The sequence below is a fragment of the Taudactylus pleione genome, unplaced genomic scaffold (assembly GCF_031769625.1).
Source record: "Taudactylus pleione unplaced genomic scaffold, aTauple2 ptg000214l, whole genome shotgun sequence".
NCBI lineage: Eukaryota > Metazoa > Chordata > Amphibia > Anura > Myobatrachidae > Taudactylus > Taudactylus pleione.
In genome coordinates, this window is record NW_028284616.1 from 13162030 (window position 1) to 13189249 (window position 27220).

The following is a 27220-nucleotide window of genomic DNA, read 5'->3' on the forward strand; positions in this document are numbered from 1 at the left end:
TTTGGTGATCACTTTCCCATCTTCGTGAGATAAAATGAGGTCTAAAAATACTACATGTGATTGGTTCACATTTGCAGTGAATTGTAGATTCAGATCATTGATACCTATGTATTGCATGAGGTCATTAAAATATTTTTCATCACATTTCTAATATTACAATGATGATACAGGTTGAGTCTCCCATATCCAAAATGCTTGGGACCTGGGGTATTTTGGATATCGGAATATTCCGTATTTTGGAATAATTGCATACCATATTGAAATGTCTTAGGAATAGGGCCCAAATCTAAACATAGAATGCATTTATGATTTATATACACCTTATATACACAACCTGAAGGTCATTTTATACAATATTTTCAATAATTTTGTACCTCAAACAAAGTGTGTGTACATACATGAAATTCATTTTATGTGTCATATACACCTTATACACAGAGCCTATAGGTCATTTTATACTTTAGTTTTAATAATGTTGTGCCTTAAACAAAGTTTGTGTGCATTGAACCATCAAAAATCAAAGTTTTCACTATCTCAGTCATGCTAAAAATATTCCGTATTTAGGAATATTCCGTATTTTGGAATATTTGGATATGGGAGACTCAACCTGTATCTACATTTAAAAGGTGTAGCTGCTCTGATAATGGGTTGTTATTGTAGATGTATTTCTTTTACCACATGCCCTTCAGGTTAGCGTAACTTGGTGCAAACACCATGCCCATTGCTGTGCTACATACTTGTATATAAACTTTATCTAAAATATGTAAAATAGTTATGCTTCACAATAAAATGAATAAAATCACATTAAAATTTATTTGTGGTACTGTAATAGATGGATCTTTCTCCAGTGTTTCCCTGCAAGCCTGTATTCCTTTTTGATGTTGGCTGGAGGTGGACAAGGAGGTGATGTCTATTATGGCCCCAAATAGTTTTCTTGCCAAGTTATATCCTGCATTGCTTTCAGGATACTCATAGGGGGTGATTCAATTTGGTGCGAGGTTTAGCGAAGTAAAAACCTTGCACCCCTCGCGCCAATTTTTGGATTACCACAGGGATGCGCACTCCCAATACCCGCAGTATCCAATTTTTAAAAAGTGGTTGAGTAGTTTTAAGAGCGGATCATAAACAAAAATAATGAAAAAAATTATACTCACTTGTCCGGAGGTCTCTGGTGGTCTCCGCAGCTCCCGTGGCCTCCCCTCCATCTTGTCACTGGGAGGGGGTTGCTGGGAGTCCCAGGGGCTGCTGGGAGGCGCAAGGGATGCTGGGAGATATAGTTCTCCCAGTGCCAACTACAGGGGGTATACACATGTAAACAGGGGGGCGGGGTCACACACACTGGGCTCACACACACACTCATGCACACTTACAAACATTTACACACATTCACATACCCTGCTGCAGAAGACCCGGCTCCCGACGCTGAATGCAGAAGACACCGCTTCGGTAGGTGAGTAATTAAGGACTAATTAAACTTCCAATTGCTTAATTAGTCCTCAGGGGGTACCACCTAGGTCCCAGAGAAAGTCCTGCTGATTATTTATTAATTAACGATTTTAGGAAAAATCAGACTTCCTCTGGAGGTGAGAGAAAAAATAAATGGTGATTTCTATTGAAATCATCTAGTCTTATTTTAATTCCCCTAACAGAATAGCAAAACCCTGTGGCTGCAGAAAAAACTTAATATACTTGTTAATAAATACTTTCACATATTCTGATGCATGCAATGTACAGTGTGTGAGTCAATTCCCTCTATGATGGGTCTTCCAGGTGGCTGGTCCAAGCTTTTGTGTATCTTTGGAAGATGGTAAAGGATAGGTATCACTGGTTTGAATTTGAAAAAATATTGGTATTCATCTTTAGTTATGATCTGGCCACGCATTCCTTTTACTAAGAGAACCCTCAATTCCTCTAGGAATTATTCTGCTGGACCCTGTGGTTGTGGTTTGTAATAGGATCTGTCACTGAGGGTTTCTTTGGTGTAATCCTCTCTTCCCTACTTTGCATAAAAAGACATCTGCCTTTGTCAGCTGGCTTTAAAACAAGTTGTTAATTGTTTTTAAGTTCCTTCAGTGTCCTTTTTTTAAAATTAGTAAAGTTCTTTTTAACTATTACTTAATCATCCAAGTCTATTAGATCTGTTTTGACTAGGCCGTAAAATATATTAATGTGGTTGCATTTTGATACCAGTGGGTAGAACTTATAGGTACATTTTAGGCCTGATTTTGAGGTATTTTCACAATTAATGATAAATGTGGAAATGTCTTTTAGGTGTGAGTTTGCGCACATACTTATTCAAATTTATGAATATTTGGAATTACTTTTTTGCATACTGTAATTGCAAAACTTAGACCCTTTCTCAAAAGTGAGACTTCTAATTTAGACAGGCTGACTGTTGACAGATTAAAAATCCTAGTTGTTGTTGGTGAATCTTGATGTGTTTCTACTGGTGTCTTCTTCTTCATTTGCTTATTTCCCCCTCTTTTGCATCTTCTTCAAAGTGCTTTCTTTTTAATGGTGATGCTCTCCTGGTATTTTTTTTTTAAATAAAGTTCTCCCTCTTATGTCTGTTATTTGTAAATTGATGCTGGGGGAAAAAAATCATTATCACTTGTCGAGTCAGTTCTACTTAATGCAGTGTATCTGTTACTGATTTTTGGCTTTTCAGTCTTTGTGGAGTGTTGTGAATTCGGACAGCTTTCTTTTTGATAAGTATATCTCTTCTGGTTCTGTACAGTGTTCCAATTCTGGTAGACCTTTCTCTGATTGTTTCTGCTTGTCTCTCTTGAACATGAGTTGCATAGGGTTCTATTTTTCACTTGCTTGTTTTCGTAATCTTGTTTATCTCTAAAGATATTTTTCTTTTTATCTCGGACAACTGCCTCCTCAATCCTTTCAAGTTTTTATTCAAGACTGCTTTGTTTGCTTTATATTTTTCACTTTCTTTACATAAGTTTATGTTAGGTACTTTGATTTTAAGGTTATCTTCAATTCTGTTAAGAGCTTTTTTCTTTTCTTGCACAATGCATTTCATTAAATTAATGGAGCATTTATGTAGGATATCATGCAATTTTTAAAAAAATTCTGAATCTTCTCTCCCAAATGTGGGATTCTTTATTATTATGAGTCTCCTGGGGATGCTATTGACCTTAATGTAATGTTCTAGTCCTTTGATATTCAACCATGTTTTAATCTCTGAGCCTGTGGATGGAACTCATTTCCAGTCCACTTCCACTTTTGGATGCCATTTTGTTGGTTAGAAGAAAAAAATAGTTTGGCTTAGATGAGATTAAAACTTTATGAGTTCAGTACACATGCTTAATAGGTTAAAATATGTCCTGTTAGTGGAGTTCTACTAAACATTTTGATAACCATTATTCTACATGTTTCCACTTGCATAGTATTTTGTTAGATCTTATAAATGTGGTCACTGTAACATGTGTTGACATGTAAACCAAAACAAAAGATCATTCTTTAACTACAATAATTCAAAACAATTTTAATTGTGGAATTTCATACACTGCAATACCACATGTTATCTATATGCTGGAATGTGGCTGTGGTGTGAAATATGTTGGCAAAACAAAGCATCCCCTCAAAATCAGATTACAAGAACATACCAAAAATACTAAAAATAAGATTGAAAGCCATACAGAATCCAAGCACTTCCTTACTGATCATGCATGAAATCCAGACTCACTCACATACATGTCCAGAACATGCCCAACTGGGATCCAGAGGAGGGGACATTCTAAAAAAATTGTCCCAAAGGGAGATGCTCTGGATCTTCTAACTCAATGTGCTTTGACCATATGGACTTAATGAGAGTTACAAAATTGCCCCCTTCCTTTAGTTTTTAATTACCTTCATTTATCATTCTTCTGGTTTATTACTATCAATGGTCCTTTTGTCTACCATCTAAGATCAGTTATATGTGTAAATGCTGTTAGATGGTTACAACTTCACTTTTTTAACGTATGTGCACCAAACTTATAACGTTTTAATCTCATTTTAGTCAAGCTATTTTATTTTCTTCTAACCAACAAAATGGAGACCAAAACCGAAAGTGTTCCAGAAATTAGCACCAATTCCGCCCGCAAGCTCATTTTCCAATTAAACATAAATTGAGAAAGGAATAAAAATATAGCATAAAAGTCATATCCTCTGAGGAAATCCTAGGAAAGGGACAAAATGCATTGGGTCACTGTGCTGCATGGATAACAACCCTTCATGGTACTCACCATAACCTGGAGCTTAAGGAGTTACTGAACATTTGGACTTGAACTTGGTTAGAACTCTTTATCACAGAAAACACCAGCAATTGACTGCTACAGATAAGCCTACTTATTTATATTTCATTAGAAACTAAAAGAGGAGATAAACCTTACATCCAGCAAAGCTAATAAGCCTGAAAGGTCTTCCATCTACAATTTGATAGCTGACTCATCCCTGGAGGAGGACCTGATCCACTAAGCTCACACATATGCTAAATTCAACAAATTTTGGTATGCAGGCTAATATTACTGCCAATATATACTATTTATTGTACGAAAACTTATTGCACTATAGGGCGCATGTCATGTCCTTTACCATCTCTAGATTAACCACCGATTTGTCATAGAGCTTCACTGGAAGACAAGCAGCTACCCACCATTAAATTGGGGAAGTGCATAAATCTAGACTTTGTTTTATGAATATTATCTTCTGACTATACTGCCTTTACTGCCTTTGTATAAACATTTTACATATCTAAATACATACAGTATGTGTTAATGTATATTGACATTGGTTATTGATTATGGCATTATTTTGGGTAATGCCAACACTATTATATATATACAGTTGTGCCCTTATATTAAGGCTGAATCAAATAAACAGAATTATCCCATGGGGAGTTTCTGAGAGGGGGGCATGGTGCTTGAGGGGCTACAGCTCAAAAGTTATTGGACAAACTGAACTGAAACTTGGCATGGATGCGTAGCACCGTTGCTTGGTGCTGCATGCCAAATTTTAGGACAAAATAATTAGAAATTTGAAATAATATAAAGTTGAAATGTGATAGTGTTTATTTTCCACTTCCTGTCTGGTCAAAACTGCCACTTTTCAGCTTATTTGAGATAGTTTTAGGAGGCATAACTCAGGGTAGAAAAAGATTTAAGACTTGGGGTTTGTTTTGTTAGATACATCTCGTTCCATTGTAGGGCCTTTTGGGGTTAAGGTTTTTGAGAAAGTTACAGTGTTTTTAATAATTAGCCAAATTATGCTCCATTTTATAGATATACATTTTCAATTAGTTGCATGTCAAGTAGCCACTTGCAGGGGGTGTACTCAGAGTGGTTTCAGTTGAGAGCCTCAAGATGTCTGACTTTTCTCTGCATCCAGCTTGGGATGTGGTGGGAGATGGCAGAAAGCATGGCGGTGGTGGGGCATGGCAGTGGTGAAAGGTGGCAGAGATCACGGTGGAGGGCATGGCAATGAAAGGCAGCAGTGGCAGCAATACGCAGTGGTTATGGCAGCAATAACAGTGGGCCTGGATCCCAAAGGAACCAGTCCCCACCCAGCAAAATGCAAAGTTCAGCAACGGGCATACTTTGGCAGCATTTCCAGTTTTAAAAATGGCACCGCGTTGCCAGCTTGCCGTGTCATCTCCCTGCTCCCTTGTGCTGGCTTATATTAGCCAGTGTGAGACAAGGGTTGTCAGCACGATGATGGAGGAGGATGGAGAAAGAGCTCCTCGAAAATTGAAAAATTGAAAACACTGAGGAAGTCCTGGATAGGCGGTGGCTATGCAAAAGAGCTATCAGACCACCACCTTCTAGATTAAGATGCCAGAAGTCCTGGGGTGGTGGCAGCCTCCCCAAAATAGCTATCAGTCTGCCGCCCACTAGGTGACGGTTCAGATAAATAAAATATTAAAACATTATGTGTTGTGTATTGAATTGAATATTTCTTTTACAGGAGAGATGGCAGCAGAAGGGGGCCCTTAATGCCCCTCATGCTGGTACTTGTAATTCCATAAGTACCAGCATGCAGGGGAGGGTTGCCGGGACCACTACCTGCCTGACTCCATCAACTCTGCACCCACTGGCCAGGAATGCGTTGGATAGCCCTGGGTTTCATCCCTGGCCTGGTATACCATGGAAAGGGGACTTTGGCTGGGGGACCCCGTGAAGCATTTGCCATGGCTGTGGCATTACAGCCCCTCTAGTGGAGCCTGGTGTTGGTTTTAAAAATATGGGGGACCCCCACACTTTTGTCCCCCTAATTATTAGAACCAGCACCAGCTTATTGGGCAGTGTCCACCTCCTAGTGGGCTACTAGTTGGGGATGAATGCTTTGACCAGGGGACCACATCAAGTGTGTCCCCTGGCTGTGGAATTGCCCCCTGCTAGTAAAGCCGGTGCCCTGGTGAAGACAGCTGCCATGTAAAAGAGCTGAAAGTTTGCTGACCCCAGGTGAAGATGGCAGATGAAGAAGGAAGCTCTGGGTGAGGTGGTGTCCATGTAACAGAGCTTTTAAGGCTGCCATCCCCCAGGTGAAGATAGCAGATGAATATGTCAGATGAAGATGACGGAAGCCCTGCGGCAGGCAGCAGCCATACAAAAGAGCTTTAAGGTCGCATCCTCCCAGGTGAAGATGACAGATGAAGTTGACAGAAGCCCTGGAGGTGGCGGTGGCCATGCAAAAGAGCTTACATGCTGCCCCCACTCGTCAAGATAACAGAAAAAGATGATGGAAGCACTGGGGGATTTGGCTACCATGCAAAAGAGCTGGGAAGTGTTGGCCACTGGGCATACAAGATTTAGAGGCTGCAGGTGCTCAGTGCTGCCAAGCATAATAAAACCTCAAAACTGTGCAGGCATGACAAAAAACGAACCGCACATGTGCTCACTAATCCCAAATTCCAGGGAATGGAGCTTCCAATCCCGGGGCTTCAAATCCCGCCAACTTTAGGCCAAAATCCTGGGATCACACCGATCCCAGAATTGGCCTCCCTGTTGTAACTCTTCCACTCAAACTCCAAAAAGCAAATGAAATTCCATGCATTAAGGCTTATGCCTTTATGGATATGTTCCTTGTAGAATATAGATATGGTATGTCATCACATCCAGTGGTTAACTGCAGATTCAGCAAATTCATGGAGTGAGAGATTGCTGTAACAAAATGGAGGTGATGCTATTTTACAGATTTGTGTTCTCACTGGAATACACACATGCAATATATATATATATATATATATATATAAATAATTTCTCATTAGGAGCTATGTAAGGCCCAAAGCAAAATGATAGGTAGCACTCCAATGGTGAAAAAATGTGTATTCACATACACAAATCCTGAAGAAAAGAGCCACCGTGGTCTTGAAACATTGACACAGTTTGTGTAATATGTGCAGTATAATTTTTAGTGATCTGGCTTCATTGGTCCTTCACAATAACTACTTTAAATTAGGGATGTGCGCCGGACCATTTTTGCCGGATTTGGATTTGGTTCTATTCGTCGTCTGGCTTTGGATTTGGATTTGGATTTGCCAAACTGCGGTGACTGGCTTTGGATTTGGATTTTTTTACAAAAATTGACAAAAAAAGCTAAAATCACATAAATTGGTCTTTTTTTTCTTCCTAGAGTATTACTAAGCTCAATAACATTAATTTCCAGTAAATTTAGACCATATCACAGCTTATAATATTGTTTTCAACATTATTGGCCAAAGGTTGCAGTGAGCTGACTGGTTACTAAGCGACAAAGCAGCGGCACAACGACACAGACACCACAGTATAAAGCACATCTATGACACATTGCCACACAGCAGTGGCAGAAATGAAAAGTAGTGCACCCACCCAGTGGGGTACGGCCAGCAGAATCACAGTACTTGTTTACATAGTGGGCTACGGCCCAAGGAGTCACAGTGCACAATCTTATTCGCATTACACCGCACATAGGGCCTGATTCACATTACATCATAAAGTAGTGTCTCTTATTTATGTTATGACACACAGTAGTGCCCCTTTTACACAATGCCCACAGTAGTGACCCTTTTACACAATGCCCACAGTAGTGCCCCTTTTACACAATGCCCACAGTAGCGGTGTCCCTTACACAATGCCCCCAGCAGTGGTGCCCCCTAATCAGGCCCCTTAGTAGTAGGGTCCCCTATGCAGTGCCCCCAGTAGAATGCCCCCCAGTAGTATGCCACCCATTAGCAGGCCCCCCCAGTAGTATGCCCCCCATTAGCATGCCCCCCAGTAGTATGCCCCCCATTAGCAGCCCCCCCAGTAGTATGGCCCCCCCAGTAGTATGCCCCCCCAGTAGTAGGCTGCCCCAGTAGCAGGACCCCCCCAGTAGTAGGCTGCCCCAGTAGTAGCCCCCCTGTAGTATGCCTCCCCCCTGTAGTATGGCCCCCCAATAGTAGGCTGCCCCAGTAGCAGGCCCCCCCAGTAGTAGGCCTCCCCAGTAGTAGTAAGCCTCCTCAGTAGTATGCCCCCCCAGTAGTATGGCCCCCCCAGTAGCAGGCCCCTCAGTAGTATGGCCCCCCCAGTAGCAGACGTAGCAGACCCCCCCAGTAGTATAGCCCCCCCAGTAGCAGGCCCCTCAGTAGTATGGCCCCCCCAGTAGGAGACCCACCCAGTAGCAGACCCCCCCAGTAGTATAGCCCCCCCAGTAGTATAGCCCCCCCAGTAGTATAGCCCCCCCAGTAGCAGGCCCCCCGCACCCCCAGTAGCAGACCCCCCCAGTAACACCCCCCCAGTAGCACCCCCGACCCTTGCACAAGTAAAAAAATAAAAATAAAAACTTACCTGAATCCCCGCTCCCATGCTGTCCGCTCTGCTGTCACACGCTGAGGAGGGAGCCTGAAGACAGAGCTCATGTGTGAGCTCCAGCCGGCTCCCTCCGTGCAGCAGCCAATGAGAGTCTGTGTGACTCTCATTGGGTGCTGTAACAAACACACAGCTGCCGCTGGCAGCTGTGTGTTTGTGTCTGTGTAGGGCAGAGCACTATCACAGCGCTCTGCCCTACACAATAGGAGCCCTGATGTCAGATTCTCTAGTGAGAATCCGACATCAGGCGGCCGCCGTTCGGCCCCGAACGTGGATCCGAGTCAGGCGGTGAACACCCGAACAGGGTTCGGGTGGACTGGGATCCCCAATGTTCGGAGCAGTTCGGATTCCACAAAATCCGAACCACTCATCTCTACTTTAAATATAAAGATACTTATTATGTACAAAAATCTGGAACTGCAATGGGATCCAATCTGGCACTTGCATATGCCAATTTATACATGGCTGATTTTGAAGAGACCCACCTCTTCCCCCAATTTGGTCAACATATTATATTCTATAAACGTTTCATCGATGATGTCTTCCTATTATGGCAAGGAATAATGGATACATTTAAGGAGATGGTAGGATACCTGAATAATTTGGAAAACCGGGTCAAATTTACACATCATGTTGATTTGAATAGTGTACATTTCTTGGACATCACTGTGTTCAGGGATGGTAATAAATTAGGTGCAACACTGTTCCGAAAATCAACAGACAGAAATGTATTCCTTGATGCGTCCAGTCACCACCCTCCAGCATTAATGGACAGTTTTCCTATCTCACAATACCTGAGAGTACTCAGGAAAAACACAGACCTAAACAAACAAAAGGAACTGGTGTTAGAAATGACACAGAGACTAATGGAACGTGGATATTCAAAAACATTGCAAAATAAATGCTTGCCCAAAGCAATGGACCAACAAGATACATTGAATAAAAAGATCAATGAAGAGCATCTGATATTTGTGACTGAATACAATAATGTAAGTAAGCACATTGAGAAGTGTATCAAATGGAGGTGGCTGATCATTAACTCTGATCCAACTTTACCATTTTCGGATACACAAGCTCCCATGATGGCCTAAGTTTAAAACAACTACTCCTCCATCCAACTATGTACCCAAATCAGAATAAATCACTTACTGAATTAATGAGAATAAAACCGGGAAGCAACCGATGTGGCAGCTGTATCCCATGCAGTTCCATGGTCCTTGGCCCTTCAATAGCTCACCCACACACAGGAAGAGCTATAAAAAGCAGGTGTTTGCACTGCAAGTTGGACCATGTAGTATATGTCCTTACATAACCCTGTAGCCTGTATTACATGGGATTAACTACAATAAATTTTAGGGAAAGAATGGCCAACCACAGAGCATCCATAAGAGCTTCTATCCAGAAAGGCATATCTGATAAGCTGGTTGCAAGACATTTTTCCAAAATGGGCCATCAAGTAGCTAACTTGGATACCAACTGGATACTAACTTGGATACTAACTGGATACCACCCCCAGACCGAGGTGGCGATAGATAGCTCCAATGAAAGAAGCGTGAAAGCTGGTGGATTCATAAACTTAACAAAGTCTTCCCTAAAAGACTTAATGATAACAACCCACTAAGTATTTTTCTGTAAAACATCAATATGTGGAATTATTACCCCCTTTCCAAAATGATAGCCTGTTGGACAAAATCCAAGGTGTCCACACTCCAATGAATAGAAAGATAAAGACAGGGTGCTCAATTTATAGACAAAAAATGGCCAAAGTACATAGAGAAAAAATCGTCACTCACCAGGTAAAGAGGCATAAATTTTGAAAGGTTTAATTACCATTAAAACGACACAGTGCATACAGTCAGTTGACGTTTCGATCCCATTTAAGGATCTTCCTCGAGACATAGCAGCAGCTCTGAGTGGCTAAACAGCCAAGTGCAAAGTGAATACCACCACCACTAGCCAAACTATATACTGACACTGATTGAGTCAAAGTGCCAACTGACTATATGCACCTTGTTGTTTAAATGGTAATTAAACCTTTCAAAATGTATGCCTCTTTACCTGGTAAGTGCCGAATATTTATATATATATATATATATATATATATATATATATATGTGTGTGTGTAGAAAAAAAGGGGGGTAGCACTCACCAGTCTTCTTAAAAACATCTCTTTATTGTTGAAACATTTTAACTGAGATGCAATAAAGAGATGTTTTTAAGAAGACTGGTGAGTGCTACCCCCCCTTTTTTTCTACTTTTGCATGAAGAGGATTATTGTGATCCCATATGGGTGTGTCACCCCAGCAATTTATTATTGAAGACGAGAGTGTGGACCTATTTGGACTATATATATATATATATATATATATATATATACAAAAATTACAATTCAGAGGTCACTCACCATCTCAGAAGGTAAACAGTTCCTCTTATTTGTTACATACCACCAGTGTCAGAATATTCCGGTGTCCGATGTTTCGAACCCATGTGGGACCTTTGTCAAGGTAAATGAGAACGCCACAGAATGCTCAAGCTATCAGAAAAGGTGGGGGATATTCATGTACAGACTAGATACATCCAGTGTACACAACAGGCTGTCAGCAGGAATCGCCATAATGTTCTGGAGTTTGTTAATAAAAGTAGTGGTATCTTGCAGGAAACATTCCTCAGCCTTTACCTCTGTACCATTATAGTCTGTACACGAATATCACCCATGACGCAGGTTTGGACTCAGTAAGGAGGTTTCTAACTAACAACAGCAAGTATCAAGGCCCAGATATCTGTCTATTTATCCAATTACTGGAATTGACCCATAAAAGAAACTATTTCCTTTTTGATAACCGTTTCTTTCTATAGCTCTTCGTATGTGCGATGGGCTTCAAACTGAAAGAAACTTGTTTTTAAACAATTCACAGATTGCCAGTAAAATATATTTTTATACACGATACAGAGATGATCTTTTTATCATCTGGACCGGATCTAGGGTGGACTTTGAAAACAGTATGGAATCCATCAACCAACAAGACACATACATTAAATTTACTTAGAGTGTTGATGACACCAAAATCCACTATTTAGATGTATTGGTGTCTAAAGAGGACACTATGTTACACAGTACCATCTACAAGAAACCGACCGATCGCAATACCATTCTCAGAGTACAAAGTCACCATACTACCGATCTCAAATATGGTCTTCCGTTCTCACAATTATTGCGAGTACACAGAATTACAGACGATCCAGAAGTGGCTGTTAAAGCAATGGACTCCATGGTAGAACAATTTAAGGCTAGTGGGTAAATGCTTCCATGCTAGCAGAAACCAAATGGAGAGTATTGGCTATCCCTAGGGAGGATAGCTTAAAGAAAAAACCCTAACAACTACAAGCCAAATGGATAACATGGGTTAACCAATTCATTACTTTAAGTCTGCAGATTACCAAGTCTGCCAAAGATCTTTGGCATATTGTGGCTGACGACCCGACCTTACCAGCCCTGGCGGTTACCTCTCTAATACCATGCTATAAGCGCCCGAGGAATATTAGACATTGGGTAGTGAAGACAGATGTCTCAGAGCTGAAACTTCCTAAACCAGAACATCTCTTGGCAAGAAATCCTGGCTGATATCATTGTATTAATTGCACAACCTGTAGTTATCTCAAGGTGGGCAACTCTTTTTCCCATCCCCATTCTGGTAGACGCTACCAGATTAGACACATACTTACCTGTACAAGTAGATTTGTCTACATGATCAGATGCCCATGTGACTTGTTCTATGTGGGCAAAACCATGAGACAGTTCAAAGAGCGCATGGCACTCCACCGATCTGCCATCAGGGCAGTATTAGAGGGCAAAGAGCAGAACCAGCCTGTCACAAGACACTTCAAAGAATTCCGTCACAGACTAGCTACTTTGAAATATAAAATCATCAATTGCGTTCCTCTGTCACTACGTGGCGGTGACAGAGCTAAGCCCTCCTCCGCTTGGAAGCTAAATGGATCTATAAACTTAATACAGTGACCCCGTGGGGGTTAAAAGAAAGCTTGCCTCTCAACTGCTATCTCTAATATGAGTGAGATATTTTTTCTCACATATTTGTCAGTACTTGTGAAGCATGGGTTGCTTTGGGTGTCACGAGCATTAGTCTATACACTTACATGTTCTTTAGTAGTTTTATTGGCAGAGTTACTTATTGACATAGTCTGTCCCCTTTGAACCATAACACATTCTTACTTTACCTTTTTTCCCCTCTTCAGCGTGCTCCGTCTGAGCTTGAGTATGCAGACAGCTAGTCAGCCACATTGAATGGATAGTAATCCCCATCTTGGGTATCATATTTAGAGGTATGTACTGATTCAATGTAAATTGTTTATTATGCACTGTATTTGTTTTTTTCTTATGTCCTGTACAGTCTCCTATATCAGATCAGTATTTAGCATAGCGACCCTGGAGGTCCGCAAGCAGGCATCGCTGTATTCCTCCATCTCCTTGTAGCTCTTTAATGTTATTATTTATGTTGGTTGCCATGGGCCAAGCGGGCAACCGCTGACATCATTGATAGGCGCCGCCATGCCCCTGATGTTACGAGGTGCAGCATCGGCAGCAGGCACATGTACTCTGGTGTGATGGTGTTGGGTATTTAAGGTAAGCTGGTTTTTGTATTCTAATGCCTGATGAAGGTTTGAATAAACCGAAACATTGCTAGAAGCTGGTTTCTTTATTTTCATTCATCCTGGAGTGCCTCGTGGATTCATGTGTGAACTATTCTGGCATAAATTCTGGCACCCGGTGCAGTTCTTCAGGAAGGGTGAGTGCTGGAACAGTGACTTGTTATATATATACAGCCATGGCCAAAAGTTTTGAGAATGACACAAGTATTGGTTTTCACAAAAGTTTGCTGCTTCAGTGTTTTTATACCCTTTTTGTCAGATATTACTATGGTAAACTGAAGTAAAATTACAAGCATTTCATAAGTGTCAAAGGCTTTTATTGACAATTACATTAAGTTTATGCAAAGAGTCAATATTTGCAGTGTTGACCCTTCTTTTTCAAGACCTCTGCAATTTGCCCTGGCATGCTGTCAATCAACTTCTGGGCCTCATACTTACTGATGGCCGCCCATTCTTGCCTAATCAATGCTTGGAGTTTGTCAGAATTTGTGGTTTTTTGTTTGTCCACCCACCTTTTCAGGATTGACCACAAGTTCTCAATGGGATTAATGTCTGGTGAGTTTCCTGGCCATGGACCCAAAATTTCGATGTTTTGTTCCCCGGGCCACTTAGTTATCATTTTTGCCTTATGGCAAGGTGCTCCATCATGCTGGAAAAGGCATTGTTCCTCACCAAACTGTTCTTGGATGGTTGGGACAAATTGCTCTTGGAGGATGTTTTGGTACCATTATTTATTCATGGCTGTGTTCTTAGGCAAAATTGTGAGTGATCCCACTCCCTTGGCTGAGAAGCAACCCCGCACTTGAATGGTCTCAGGATGCTTTACTGCAAATTGCAGAGGTCTTGAAAAAGAATATTGACTCTTTGCATAAACAATGTAATTGTCAACAAGAGCCTTTGACACTTCTGAAATGCTTGTAATTTTACTTCAGTTCACCATATTAACATCTGAAACGTGAAAACCAATACTTGTGTCAGTCTCTAAACTTTTGGTCATGGCTTTTATATATATATATATATATATATATATATATATATATATATATATTAGAGCTAAGTGGGTCTCCGAGAACTGGACCCGACTGAATTTCCAGTTCTGAGGCAAGATCCGAGTCCAGCTTGGGTTTTCCTGCCTGACACAGATCTCAAAGCGAGGCAAAACATCATCATCCCACTGTGTCGGATTCTCGCGGGTTTTGGATTTTATAAAGGTCTCTCCCCTACTGTGACTGGTGCCATTTGCTTGCTGAGCCCCGTGCTGTCAGGACTGTGCTTCATCCAGGGAAGGCACTGTGTACATCCAGGGGCTGCTGTGTCCATCCAGGGTAGGAGCTGCTGTGTCCATCCAGGGGTTTCTCTGTCCATCCAGGAGCTGAGGGTGCTGTGTCCATCCAGGGCAGGGGCTGCTGTGTCCATCCAGGGCAGGGGCTGTTGTGTCCATCCAGGGCAGGGGCTGTTGTGTCCATCCAGGGGTTTATGTGTCCATCCAGGGGCAGGGGCTGCAGGGGTGTATTCGTAAAAAATTGTGTCACACTGTTAGTGGAAAACGTAGTGTATTCATAAAAAATATTGTGACACTAAGTGGAAAATGCAGTGAATTCACAAAAAATAGTGTCACACTGTTAGTGGAAAATGCAGTGTATTTGTAAAAAATATTGTGACAGTGTTAGTGGAAAACGCAGTATATTTGTTAAAAATATTGTGACACTAAGTGGAAACGCAGTGTATTCGGAAAAAATATTGTCACACTGTTAGTGGAAAATGCAGTGTATTTGTAAAAAATATTGTGACAGTGTTAGTGGAAAACGCAGTATATTTGTTAAAAATATTGTGACACTAAATGGAAACACAGTGTATTCGTAAAAAATATTGTCACACTGTAAGTGGAAAATGCAGTGAATTTGTAAAAAATATTGCCACACTAAGTGAAAAATACAGTGTACTCATAAAAAATATTGTGACACTAAGTGGAAGCGCAGTGAATTTGTAAAAAATATTGTCATACTGTAAGTGGAGAATGCAGTGAATTCATAAAAATGATTGTGACACTAAGTGGAAAACGCATTGTATTCGTAAAAAATATTGTGACACTAAGTGGAAAACGCATTGTATTCATAGAAAATATTGTGACACTAAGTGGAAAGCGCAGTGAATTCAAAGTCAGTGGAAACTGCAGTGTATTCGTAATAAATATTGTGACACTAAGTGGAAACACAGGCCCTCGTTCAGAGCCGTACGCTCTGAGCAGAGCGCACGCTCTGAATGAGGGCCGCCCTCCATAAAAATGGAGCGTCCTCCTGGACGCTCGTATAGCTGTGGGTCACCACCCACAGCCTATACGAGCGTGCAGTTTGACCATCGCGACCATCGAAACTGCGAGCCAGAGCCTGCGGTTGAGGTTTTCAACCGCAAGCCCCGGAGTGATTTTGGCTCTATCAGAGCCAAAATCACTCCCACTGACATCACTAGTAATGTCAGTGGGCCGGCTTCTGACGGTAGGCGTTCCCACCAAAGGGGGCGTGCTGTCAATCAACATCGACAGCACGCCCCCTTTGATCAGACACAACGAGCAAAGGAAAGTCCTTCGCTCGTCGCGTCTGGCGCATGCGCACGACGGAGCTCCCACCGTCATGCACATGCGCAGAGCACAACATCGACCCACTTGCGAGCGGACAGCAGCTTGCGAGTGGGTCTGAGTCAGGCCCACAGTGTATTCATAAAAAATATTGTTACACTGTAAGTGGAAAACGCAGTGTATTCATAAAAAATATTGTCACACTGTAAGTGGTAGCACAGTGTATTAATCTTTTCTTATTTATAAAATAATCTTGTGACACTAAGTGGAAACTTCACAATATTACAATTTAATAACATAAAGTTAGCAATAAAAAAATGCAACTTTTCACTTCACTTTCACTTTTCCTCAATCATGAATAAATGATTAGTCTACACGACGACTACAAGACCACAACAAAGTGCTGAATAACGTGCATAATATATTAAACATAATGACATCACAAACGCCTCAGCTGATATTCACATAAACATATTTTCAAAAGGTGAAAATAGAGGATATGGTTTAAAAAATGGAATAAAGCAGGTAAAACTGCGTTCACTGTTTATAGTGTCCCTATTCCCTACCCATGGCCCCTCTACCTGAATTTCAGCAAGTCAGAGGGGCAAATCCATGCAAACATATTCCAGAGTGCAGCTGCTCCTCCTGTAGCCCAGGTCAGAAGATGTGTAGGGGGTGTGGTGATATGGACTAAAATGGAGCTCACATCCACTAAAGTGGACAATGAATCCCCAATCTAACAGGGAGCACAGCTGTAATTTATACACAACACAGGATGGGATGATGATATAGGCTTTGGTGCTGGTATAATCTGGCGTGATATATACATCAGCATCTTCACACAATAATAATGTGTCCCCGCTGGAATCCACCATTACAGGTGCCTCTGTAATTTTTGCAAGTAATTGATGGACATCATCTTTTCCACATTTTGGGGAAGTAGTCTCATAGGCCAATCACTGACAAGGTTCCCGGCTGTGCTGAAAACTCTTTCGGAGTAGACATTGGAGGGTGGGCAGCTCCAGTAAAGCAAAGCCAGTTTGTGCAAGGGCATCCAAATTACCTTTTTTTCCTGCCAGTAGTCAAATGGACTGTCTGACATGCCTATTTGGATGCTATCTTTAAAATTTTTAAATAGTACTCAACCATTCTTTGAATGGTGACTGTATCAGATGGAGTCACGGTAGAGGTGTCATTAATTGTAGGAAATTCTGACCTGACCAGATAACAAAACTTGGTTGTGTTGACTCAACTGCATCACCAGTGGGTGTTTTGAAAGTTGATTTTTTTTCTCAGCAGATGCACTTGCTTGAGAAATTGAAGGAGAAGACATTGCTGCATCATTTACCACTTGACCTGACAATTTGCTTATCAACAGCTCTTTACATCTCTTCAGATCTGTGTCTGTTGGGAAGAAGAAACAAGATCTTCATCCCTTCTTGGATGAAAATCCACTCCCAGCAGTTGGCATGGTGCTCAAGGATTCTCAAGAAAGACACATTGTAAGACTTAAACCTTAAATCTGAAATCTTGCATTTGCTTTGTTCTGCTTGTCCATCTGTGCTGGTTAAGTGGACAGTGGGTACAACAGCAGTTTGAAGGCCATTAATTAACAGTTTTTTTAATTTCCCTGTACAGGTTGGGAAATGCTTTTCAAGTGGAATCTTTGCAAAGGATTATTTAACAGTCAATTGTTTTGGAAAGCACTACTAAAAGTCTTCCTGGTCCCTTATTGGGATGAAAATCCACTCCCAGTAGCAGCAGCAGGCATGGAGCTCAAGGATTCTTCTGGGGCAGGTACTGATGTGAATGAGTAAAATATTTTTTGTAAATGCCTCCCCTCCTCTCTTCCCCTTCAACCTCATAAATTTACTTCTGAATCAAAAAATGTAATTAAATTTACTACCAATCAACCCTTCTTCTCCCTGCCTTCAACTACATACATACTCCAACTCCCTTAGGCCTCTTGAATAATAAAAATATTTGTTTCCTAATGTGCCATGTTGGAAGTTGAACTGACACGTGTTTGTACTGCCCACTGCTGCCGCTTAGCTTAGTCAGCCAGCTACTGATGTGCCCAGCTATAACGTGGCATCACAGCGCTATCTCTCATGCCACGCATGGCGTGCCACACACCACGCCATGAGTCGCGCCACAAAGAAAGTTTATTAGTGAAAAAAGTCATTACGTGTAATACAACATTTTGCCCACCAGATGTCACTTTTCCTAAACTACATAGCGCATGCGTCTGATTTCATTAAGTGTAATACAACATTTTGCCCACCAGGTGTCACTTTTCCTAAACTACATAGCGCATGCGTGTGATTTCATTACGTGTAATACAACATTTTGCCCACCAGGTGTCACTTTCAATGTACCGTACGGTATGTTCTGTATCACCGGCCGATGATTGTTTGACAGAAGCTTAGACATTAGACTTTACAAACTACAGAACTCTATTAATGGATGAAGCGTGTGGCCTAGCGGTCTAATGCCTAGTCTCACTGCTTCTCCTCTCTTCTTGTTCCGTGGGTTCGAGACCTTGAAAATACAGTATGTTTCTTTAATTTATTTTTAAAATCTTCACTTAAAATATTCAGTATTCAATACAGTACATGTGGAGCACATGTCTGCCCAGTGCTTCGGGAGTCAAACAGCGAAACTAGGATTTTTATTATTGTACATACAGTACTGTACCTTAGAACGCAAACTTGCGTCAATGCCGGCGCTGACATGAACGCGGACATTATAGTGATTTATTATGACCATCAAGTGGCAATGGGCCCTGTTAAAGAGACTGGTTTCTGTATATCAAACTGACTGCGCGTTTAAACCGCAAAATTGCGTCAATGTCTGCGCGTTTCCAGTGGTCGGATTTGAATCACAATGGAATGTGTGCCCCATGTCCAGTGGAGCCAAGCCATACATTAAGTAGCGCTATTTTATGGCGCATGCCCAGTTGTCTGTATTGCTAACAGTACTGTTGAATTTTCACACTAGTGCCATTCTGCACTGTCCGAGACTTACAGTACCGCACAGTATACACAATAGTAAATTCATTACTACAGTACATAAGGTGCTACAGTAGTGGACTAACAGCAGTTTGTAGGGCAGATGCAGAGCGCAAACTTGCGTCAATGAAAATGCTGTCTTAGACTTGGTAACATTAGTAATTTAATATGTTTAGTAACTGATAGTTGACTGTGTATAAGAGAGGGTTCTCTATAGTACAAACTGACTCGGCGTTTAAACCGCAAAATTGCATCAATGTCAGCACAGTTTGCGTTGTGGTAACTTATAGCCAGTTCTGATGGGTTACGGTACAAATAGGATCTCTGGCTTGTGCCCAGTGGCGGGGTTGCAATGCATTGCCAGTGGTGCTGCGCCATAGCCATACCCTTGTAGCGCTATGGCTATGTACTGTACGCCATGGCGTACAGTATGGAATATCATACTGTACAGTACCAGGTCATGATTCACACACAGTGAAAGTGTGTTATTATTACACTGACTGTGTAATAATAATATTAAAAATAAAAAGTGTAACCTTGACTGTCTAATAATAATGAAAAGCTTCATTATTAAGCTTCCTGGTTTCGAACCCGGGTTGTACAGACGTCTGCAATGTAGAAGTTCGATTTCTTACCTCTACGCTACAGACGCCTGAGTACTGTACTTCATCGTATGATACTGTAGATGTCACATAAAGTACTGTAGAGGACTAGGAGAGACTTGTGAGCAAGGGCTTAGGTGATCCGTCTTGCTTACACTTCTCTCCTTATGTTCGAGACCTTTATAATTTAATGTATTTTTTTAATGTTCACTATAGTACTGTAGTTCAGTCTTGTTATCCAACCCTTACAAAAATCAATCTATTGTACTGTATATGTGCCCAGCTACAGTACTGTAGTTTGTTGCTCCATACGGTACGCCATACAGTATACCGCATTGTTGCGCGCTACACTGTGGCGTATTGAGTCTCATAGCACTGCACATGCCCAGTTGTCTGTATTATACGGTACTTATAACTGTAGTTGTAAGTACAATACGGTAGACATTGTAGTGATTCCCTGACTCTAGGAACTATAGTACAGTAGATGCAGTAGTCTAGGGGGCTAATGCCTAGCCCTACTGCATCTACCATTTTCTTTTCCCGCTGGTTCGAGACCTTTAAAGTACATACTTTATACGGTAATTTTAGTTTGTTTTAAATCTTCACTAATACAGTACATTATCCAGAAATTCTGGTATTTCTATGCCACAGTACTTTGACCAAAAAGTCTAACCTTGTTAATAAAAAATAAAAAGTGTAACCTTTCAAGCTTCGAACCCGCAAAAGGGTTGTACAGGCAGCGTAATGTATTGGTTTGATTATTTACCATTACACTACAGCCGCCTGCAATACCAAGTTTGCACCTGGCTTGAGTGTTTCCTACAATACTGTACGTCATCGTATCTCAGGCGCATGCCCAGATCTACTGTATACCCATTTAGCGCTTTTTTTTTTTTTACTAAACTCAGTACATTTTATATATTAGGGGGTAAATGTACTAAGATGGTAGTGCTATTAAGTGATGTTGCCCATATCAACCAATCTGATTCAAGGTATTACTGTACAGTATCTTCTAGAAGGTGCTACTGTAGATAAATGCTAAGTACAGTAGAATCTGATTGGATGCTATGAGCAACATACAGTACAGTAACTTCTTAAATAGAACTCCCATCTTAGTAAATTTACCCCTACAAGTTTCACTTTTTCCCCCCCAATTTTTTTTCTTCCGCCCCCCAAAATGAAAGTGAATTTTTAGTGTGTTCTGACTTTTTTTTTAAAACTTACGCAGTTTACAGTACCTTTAGGGGACGTTTAAGGATTCCCGCAACATTGCACCCAAATTCACCAAATTTTTCCGCCTGCTATTCATACAGTAGGCAAAACTTTTTTACATACTGTCTTACTGTTCATTGCATTGACTTCCCGCCTACAGTAGGCAGAAAAGCTTTCAAATTGAATACAGCGATAATTTCACGCCTGGCAAAATGACGTAATCTCCCAAACTGTTTTTAGCTAATCCCGTGTTTTTGCTCCAATGGGTGAAAAAGTGCCAACCAATGTTCTCCCAACTGTCATCTCACAGGCTGTGTTTGAAAAATGACAGTTGGGAGCTGATTGACTGACACCTTATAACTTTTTTATCACTTCTCACTGTCTAACACTGCTTAGTACAGTAAATAGACCCCCTTGGAGTGAAAAGACGAGACCGGCTAAAAACAGTAAATAGACCGCCCCAAAATTGAAAACGTCCCTCAGTGTATACAGTACTGTATGTCTACTGTACTGTATTCTACTGTAAGTGCCGGGCAGCTGTGAAATCACTGTGATGGGCAACAGGGATACTGTACAGTATATGACTGTGGGCGTCAACCCCCATCGGCCGGCGCGCCCCTGGTGAGTGAAATCCTGGCAAATAGGACGATACACCCCTGCATCTGTGTGTTATTGACTTTTTGTACAGTACCTTTTTAATGACAGATGCACGTGTTGGCCACCATAGCGCCAACCGTGTAATACAGAGAGCTCTCTCTCATACAGATCCCACTACTACCGTACTTAGTGTGCAAGGTTGGAGCAGCATCACCAATGTCATCAGTTTGGGATGCAATGCTATTTTGCGCATTGAACGCACAGTCAGCTTTGAACACAGAGAGCTCTCTCACAGACGGAAACCACTCTCAGACACAGTCCAAGGGACGTAGCCATAGTGCACAAGGCTGAGACCGCATATGCGTTGTCGCATGTTTGCGTTTTGCAGTTTCTGGGCACACAGTTTGTGATGCAGAGGCAGTAGATTCACTAACAGTTTCTGCAGTTACTGTATGAAATTACTATTCTGTGGTGCTAAATTGTACGGCACCGTCAGTTTGCAGATGCAGAGCCCTGTCAGCCACCATAGCCACAGTATGAAATCACTATTCAGTGAAATACAGTACAGTACAGAGCCCTCTCTGGGCACTATAGTGTCCAGAGCAGACAGTGACAAAAAAAAAATATACAGTACGGTATATTCTTTTCCAGGGATCGAACCCCGGACCATAATTCTACCAAAGTGATCACCTAACCACTAGCCCACACGACAGCTACAGTGAACCACAGAGAGTGGCCTCATCCTTGTGCACTCCTCCCGCTGCTGTTTTTTAATTAAAAAAAAAAAAAATTGTCATACTGTAATGCATCCCATATCAGTGAAAGCTGTGCGTGCATCTAATTATACTACAGTATCGGTTATACCGTGACAACAACTCCGGCAACTTCTCTACTATTCAGTTACTGCACCGTACCGTATGTACAATACAGTATGTGCAGTGATTTGCATCCTGTTATAAGATGTTACTTACAGTACGGTACAGTACTATATACTGTATATGTATATTATGTGACATTAAAAATACAGTATGGGTTGTGCGTTCATGCAAATGCTGTGAATATGATAGACATTCAGTACAGTGGAGCACTCGCCACCCAGCGGTTAAGCACTATATTACATGCCGTAGCATATCCTTCGTTGAAGAATACCACGGTATTCCACAAGTCCATGGCGCGACTCAGAGGCCTGCACGCCACGCCACAAGTCCATGCCGCGACTCACGCCACGCCATGAGCAACAAAATAGCTGGGCAGATCTGTAGCTTGGTTAAAATTTTGGGCCTAAAATGAATGAAAACAATATTGTGAGCTGTGAGGTGGTCAAAATTGACTGAAAATGAGTGAAAATAAATGTTAGTGAGGTTAATAATACTGTAGGAACAAAAACAGGCCCAAATTATGTGATTTTAGCTGTTTTTATGATTTTTTTTAGAATAAATACAGATCCAAAACCAAAAAACAAAACACACAAGGGCGGTTTTGGCAAAACCAATCCAGATCCAAAACAAGAGGAGAAACACGGGTGTCGGTGTACATCTCTAATATATATCTATATATATATATATATATATATATATAAAGCAAATAGCCGGCACTCCCAAGCTGCAATGTATACAACTGCATCCATTGCCCTCCGTATTACCTCAGCTTTTCAGGTGAGGACATCATTAGATCCAACAGGGCGACACTCGCGATGGCTTGAAAAAATTACATAGACCTCGTTGCATAAATCAACGTTTCAGGGTCTTTAGTGGCCCTTTTGTCAGGATATAAAAGACAAGTAACAAGTCATCTTATCTTATATGTGCACACCAAACGAGTGAGCGGACGCCGGGAGCCCGTCGCAGATGCGGCATACCTCTGACGTCATCAAAGAAACATGTGACTAAGCCATCACCATAGTGACAATACAAACAGACAACGGAAGCCTGGAAGGTACATAACAAAAAAGGCAAATAGTGAATTACTAATAGCAGATCGGTATAAAAGCCATTCTGATGTCTGCTGAAAAATACATGATGGTATTGATTACAATAAACGTAGGCTTAAATAGACTACCACACTCAAGTAATCCAGAATAAAAAAATAATAAAGAATAATCTTTAAAATGAACTGACATGTCTAACTGAAAAAATCAAACATCTTAATGCAAAACACGGACTACAAACATTAATATTAGAATTTTCAGATAGCATTGTAGTCCCAACTGTTCATTTAAGCCTTTTGGGGATAGTGTATATAGTCTGAAGATCCACTTAGCTTCTAGTTTACGAAGATGTCTTGACCGGTCATAGCTGTGACCACCCACAGCTATAGCGAGCGGCCAGGAAGATGATCGCGATGGTCAAGACCATCGCAACCATCGGGCTTGTGGTAGGGTCTCGTTGCCGCAAGCCCTAGAGTGCTTTCAACTCTACCAGAGCCGAAAGCACTCCCACTGACATCACTTGTGAAGTCAGTGGGGCCGGCCCCAGACGGTAGGCGTTCCCATGGGAACGCCTCCGTCTGGGCAGCCACGCCCCTGGCCCGCCCACCAAAGGGGGCGTGCTGTCACTCAACATCGACAGCACGCCCCCTTTGGTACGACACCAGGAGCGACGGTTTGCCCGTTGCTACCCAGGTCTCGCGCATGCGCACTGGGCCACCATCGACCCGCTTGCGAGCGCATAGCGCTCACGAGCAGATCTGAATCAGGCCCTAAGCCTAAAATATTATTGCGTCAGCTCTAGGTCAATATTAAAATACTGGTAAAAGTATTGGTAAACAATGGATTTAAACTGAATTAACTGAATAGCGACTAGTTTGCTAAGAGTAAAGGTGAACTAATAGCATTAGGGAGTGGTTGTCCATTACCTCATGAACTCTGCAGAGAAATACTCTTTTCCATAGATTCATGTAAGCTGCCATTTTATATCTCTTGGTTTTTGAGTGTATTATTTACAGCCTCTGGGTTTCAGCTATATGTTTTTATTGTTCTTAAAAACATATTTTAGAAGAAGCCTGTATATTTTTTAGGTGTTTACCTATTCATTGTCTTATTGTTTGTTTCTGAATAAATTGTGAATTCTTTATATATATTTATTTGCACGTTCACTCATTTGGTTTATATATACCACCTGACAAATTTAGCACTGAATGTTATTAGTTTAATATATATATATATATATATATATATATATATATATATATATCAGGCCAAGATTTACTTTTATGTTTTGTTTATTTTTGTGCTGCTAATAAAACTAGCTGCAGTTACTTGTACTAAGGTCCTGGATTAGTGCAACACTGTTTGGCTGCTGCATAGCAAATGCAACCCTTTACCCCAGGAGAATGAACCCTTACTCTGATCTTGCCACATATGGTGGAGAATGCAAGCATTGCATCTAAATTGCTGGCAATAAAAAATTTATGTGAAAAATTTTAAGTGACACACCCAATTTCTTTGCTGTTATGAAATTCCTGGTAGTGTCGTAGTCAGATGTTTAGGGGAGCCAGATTCTGCTTCTCATCTACACCACAAAATACTATGGAAGACACAGTCAAGGTGCTGCTACAGGTGACAGCGACTCAGCATTCTCTTGCATAACAAGTGACATACCACAGATTTTGTATGTTTATTTTTTATCTACTGTTTTAATCTCCTGTGTCAGACAGTGCAATCCTAAGGCTGCTCAGAATGTCCATCAGAAGTAAGCCATCAGGGTCAGTGAGGATGCGTACAAAGATGCAGTTGTTAGTTACCTACAACACACCCACAAGTTGCTTGTGACATTCCCAGGTTTGAACAGCCACCCCACGTTACCTCCCTTAAATGCACACTGACTCCTAATCACTTTGCGTCCAAATACTCACTACAACCGTCATCGGTAAACCATTGTGACACATGCACAGTACAAAAAACATTAGCCAACTGCGCAAACATAGGCATAACGTCCACCTCTGAATCAAGTTTTACAATATGTACCTAGCTATGCAGTATTATTGAAAGAAATCAGAATACACTTGTCCCTGACTCAAATAGGGTAACCGGCCAGGTCCACTTAGAGTTTTTATGTGGTCTAGCATTTTAGTGTACATTTGACATCCTCTTTTAAATTATTATTTTATTGTTTTACCTATTGGTAGATAAGTGCAAGATCATAAAGCAGTACTCACACTACTTATGTCTCACTCAAGAAAAGGAGGTCACTATAAGAAATACCGGTGTCAAATTATCACTCCTGATTCTAACAGTTATTCTAGTGGATTAGTCCCTTAAGGCCTCGATTCCGATGCATCGGAATGACGAATCGTCAATATCATGCTGTGTGTATGCACTACAGTGTGTAGTGCGTGCTTCCGTGGGGTCGTCAGCAGCATCGCCTGATCTTTTGTACATGCAGGAAGATCAGGCGATGCGGCTGATAATCCCATGCAGCGCTATGAGGTGGGGGCTGGCATATCCGGTGGTCGGACCCAGATTGCCCAGTGTGTATGGACCGCCCGATATGTCAGACCGTCGGCGCTGGGATGGTGGGTCGCATCTCTGGGTACACAATCGTTAAGTGGAATTGCATGTTCCTTAGGTTGAACTGGACTATATTTTATCTTAGACATTGTTTAATTCTGAATATTAACATTCATTGTTTATATAATTGCTGCAAACAAAAAGTATGGTGGTCGCTCATATCAGCTTAATGACAGTAAACAGGTGCTTGTAAAGGGTTGGGTTTACACATAATTGCTGTTTATTCAATTAATTAATTTTTTAGATTTTTTTTATGATTAGTCATATTAAATTGTTATATGCTGTAGGTTAGCTATTCTGCTTTGGTAATTTTTTACTCAATTTTTAGTTTACTGATTGAAGTTCTCATCAACGCTGTCAATAATCCACTCCTCTAATTCAATCAGCTCTTCAGCTGATTAGGTTTTTTTGCTATATAAACTTGTATGGTTACAGAATGACAGTCAAGGATTTGTCTGTTCAGTACAGTTAACAATCCTTGACAATCCACAATATAGTATCTGACACCCCTCTCCTGTCACCCTGTGGTTAGGTGTGAGGGGCACCATTTTAGTTAGAAATACAAGCTGGACGGTTGGTCATTTGGATGGTTGGAGGAAAGTTGGTCTAGTATAATGCCAGACATACACTGGGATAATGTCGTTACGATTTGGCTAAATTGTAATGACATCTTGTTCAGTGTATATAAGGGTTGAGCGGGTTCCGATTTCTGAAATCCGAACCCCCCCCGAGCCCCCCCGATCCGATGCCGATCCGAGTCTGGCTCGACTTTTCCCGCCTGACTCGGATATGAAATCGAGGCAAAACATCATCATCCCGCCTCCCGGGTCTCGCGGGTTTTGTATCCTATATAAGGTACCCGCGTCAGCACCATTTTCTCACTCGGCTGTGGACAGTGAAGAGGGAGGGTGGGAGTTAGGGCTGGCTGGGCTGTGTAGTGTAGTGTAGTGCAGAGTAGTGTTGTGCTGTGCTGTGCTGCGCTGCGCTGCTGTTGTCCATAGGGGCTGTGTCCACTACTTCAAAGTCCATAGGGGCTGGCTGTGTTGTGCTGCTGTTGTTAATAGGGGCTGTGTCCACTACTTCAAAGTCCATAGGGGCTGGCTCGACTGTGTTGTGCAGTCAGTTGTCCATAGGGGCTGTGTCCACTCCAAAGTCCTGTGCAGTGTCCCAGTCCTAAAGGGGTGCTGTAGTGTTGTCAAGGGGGTGCTCTGTCCGTCAGGGGTGCTCCC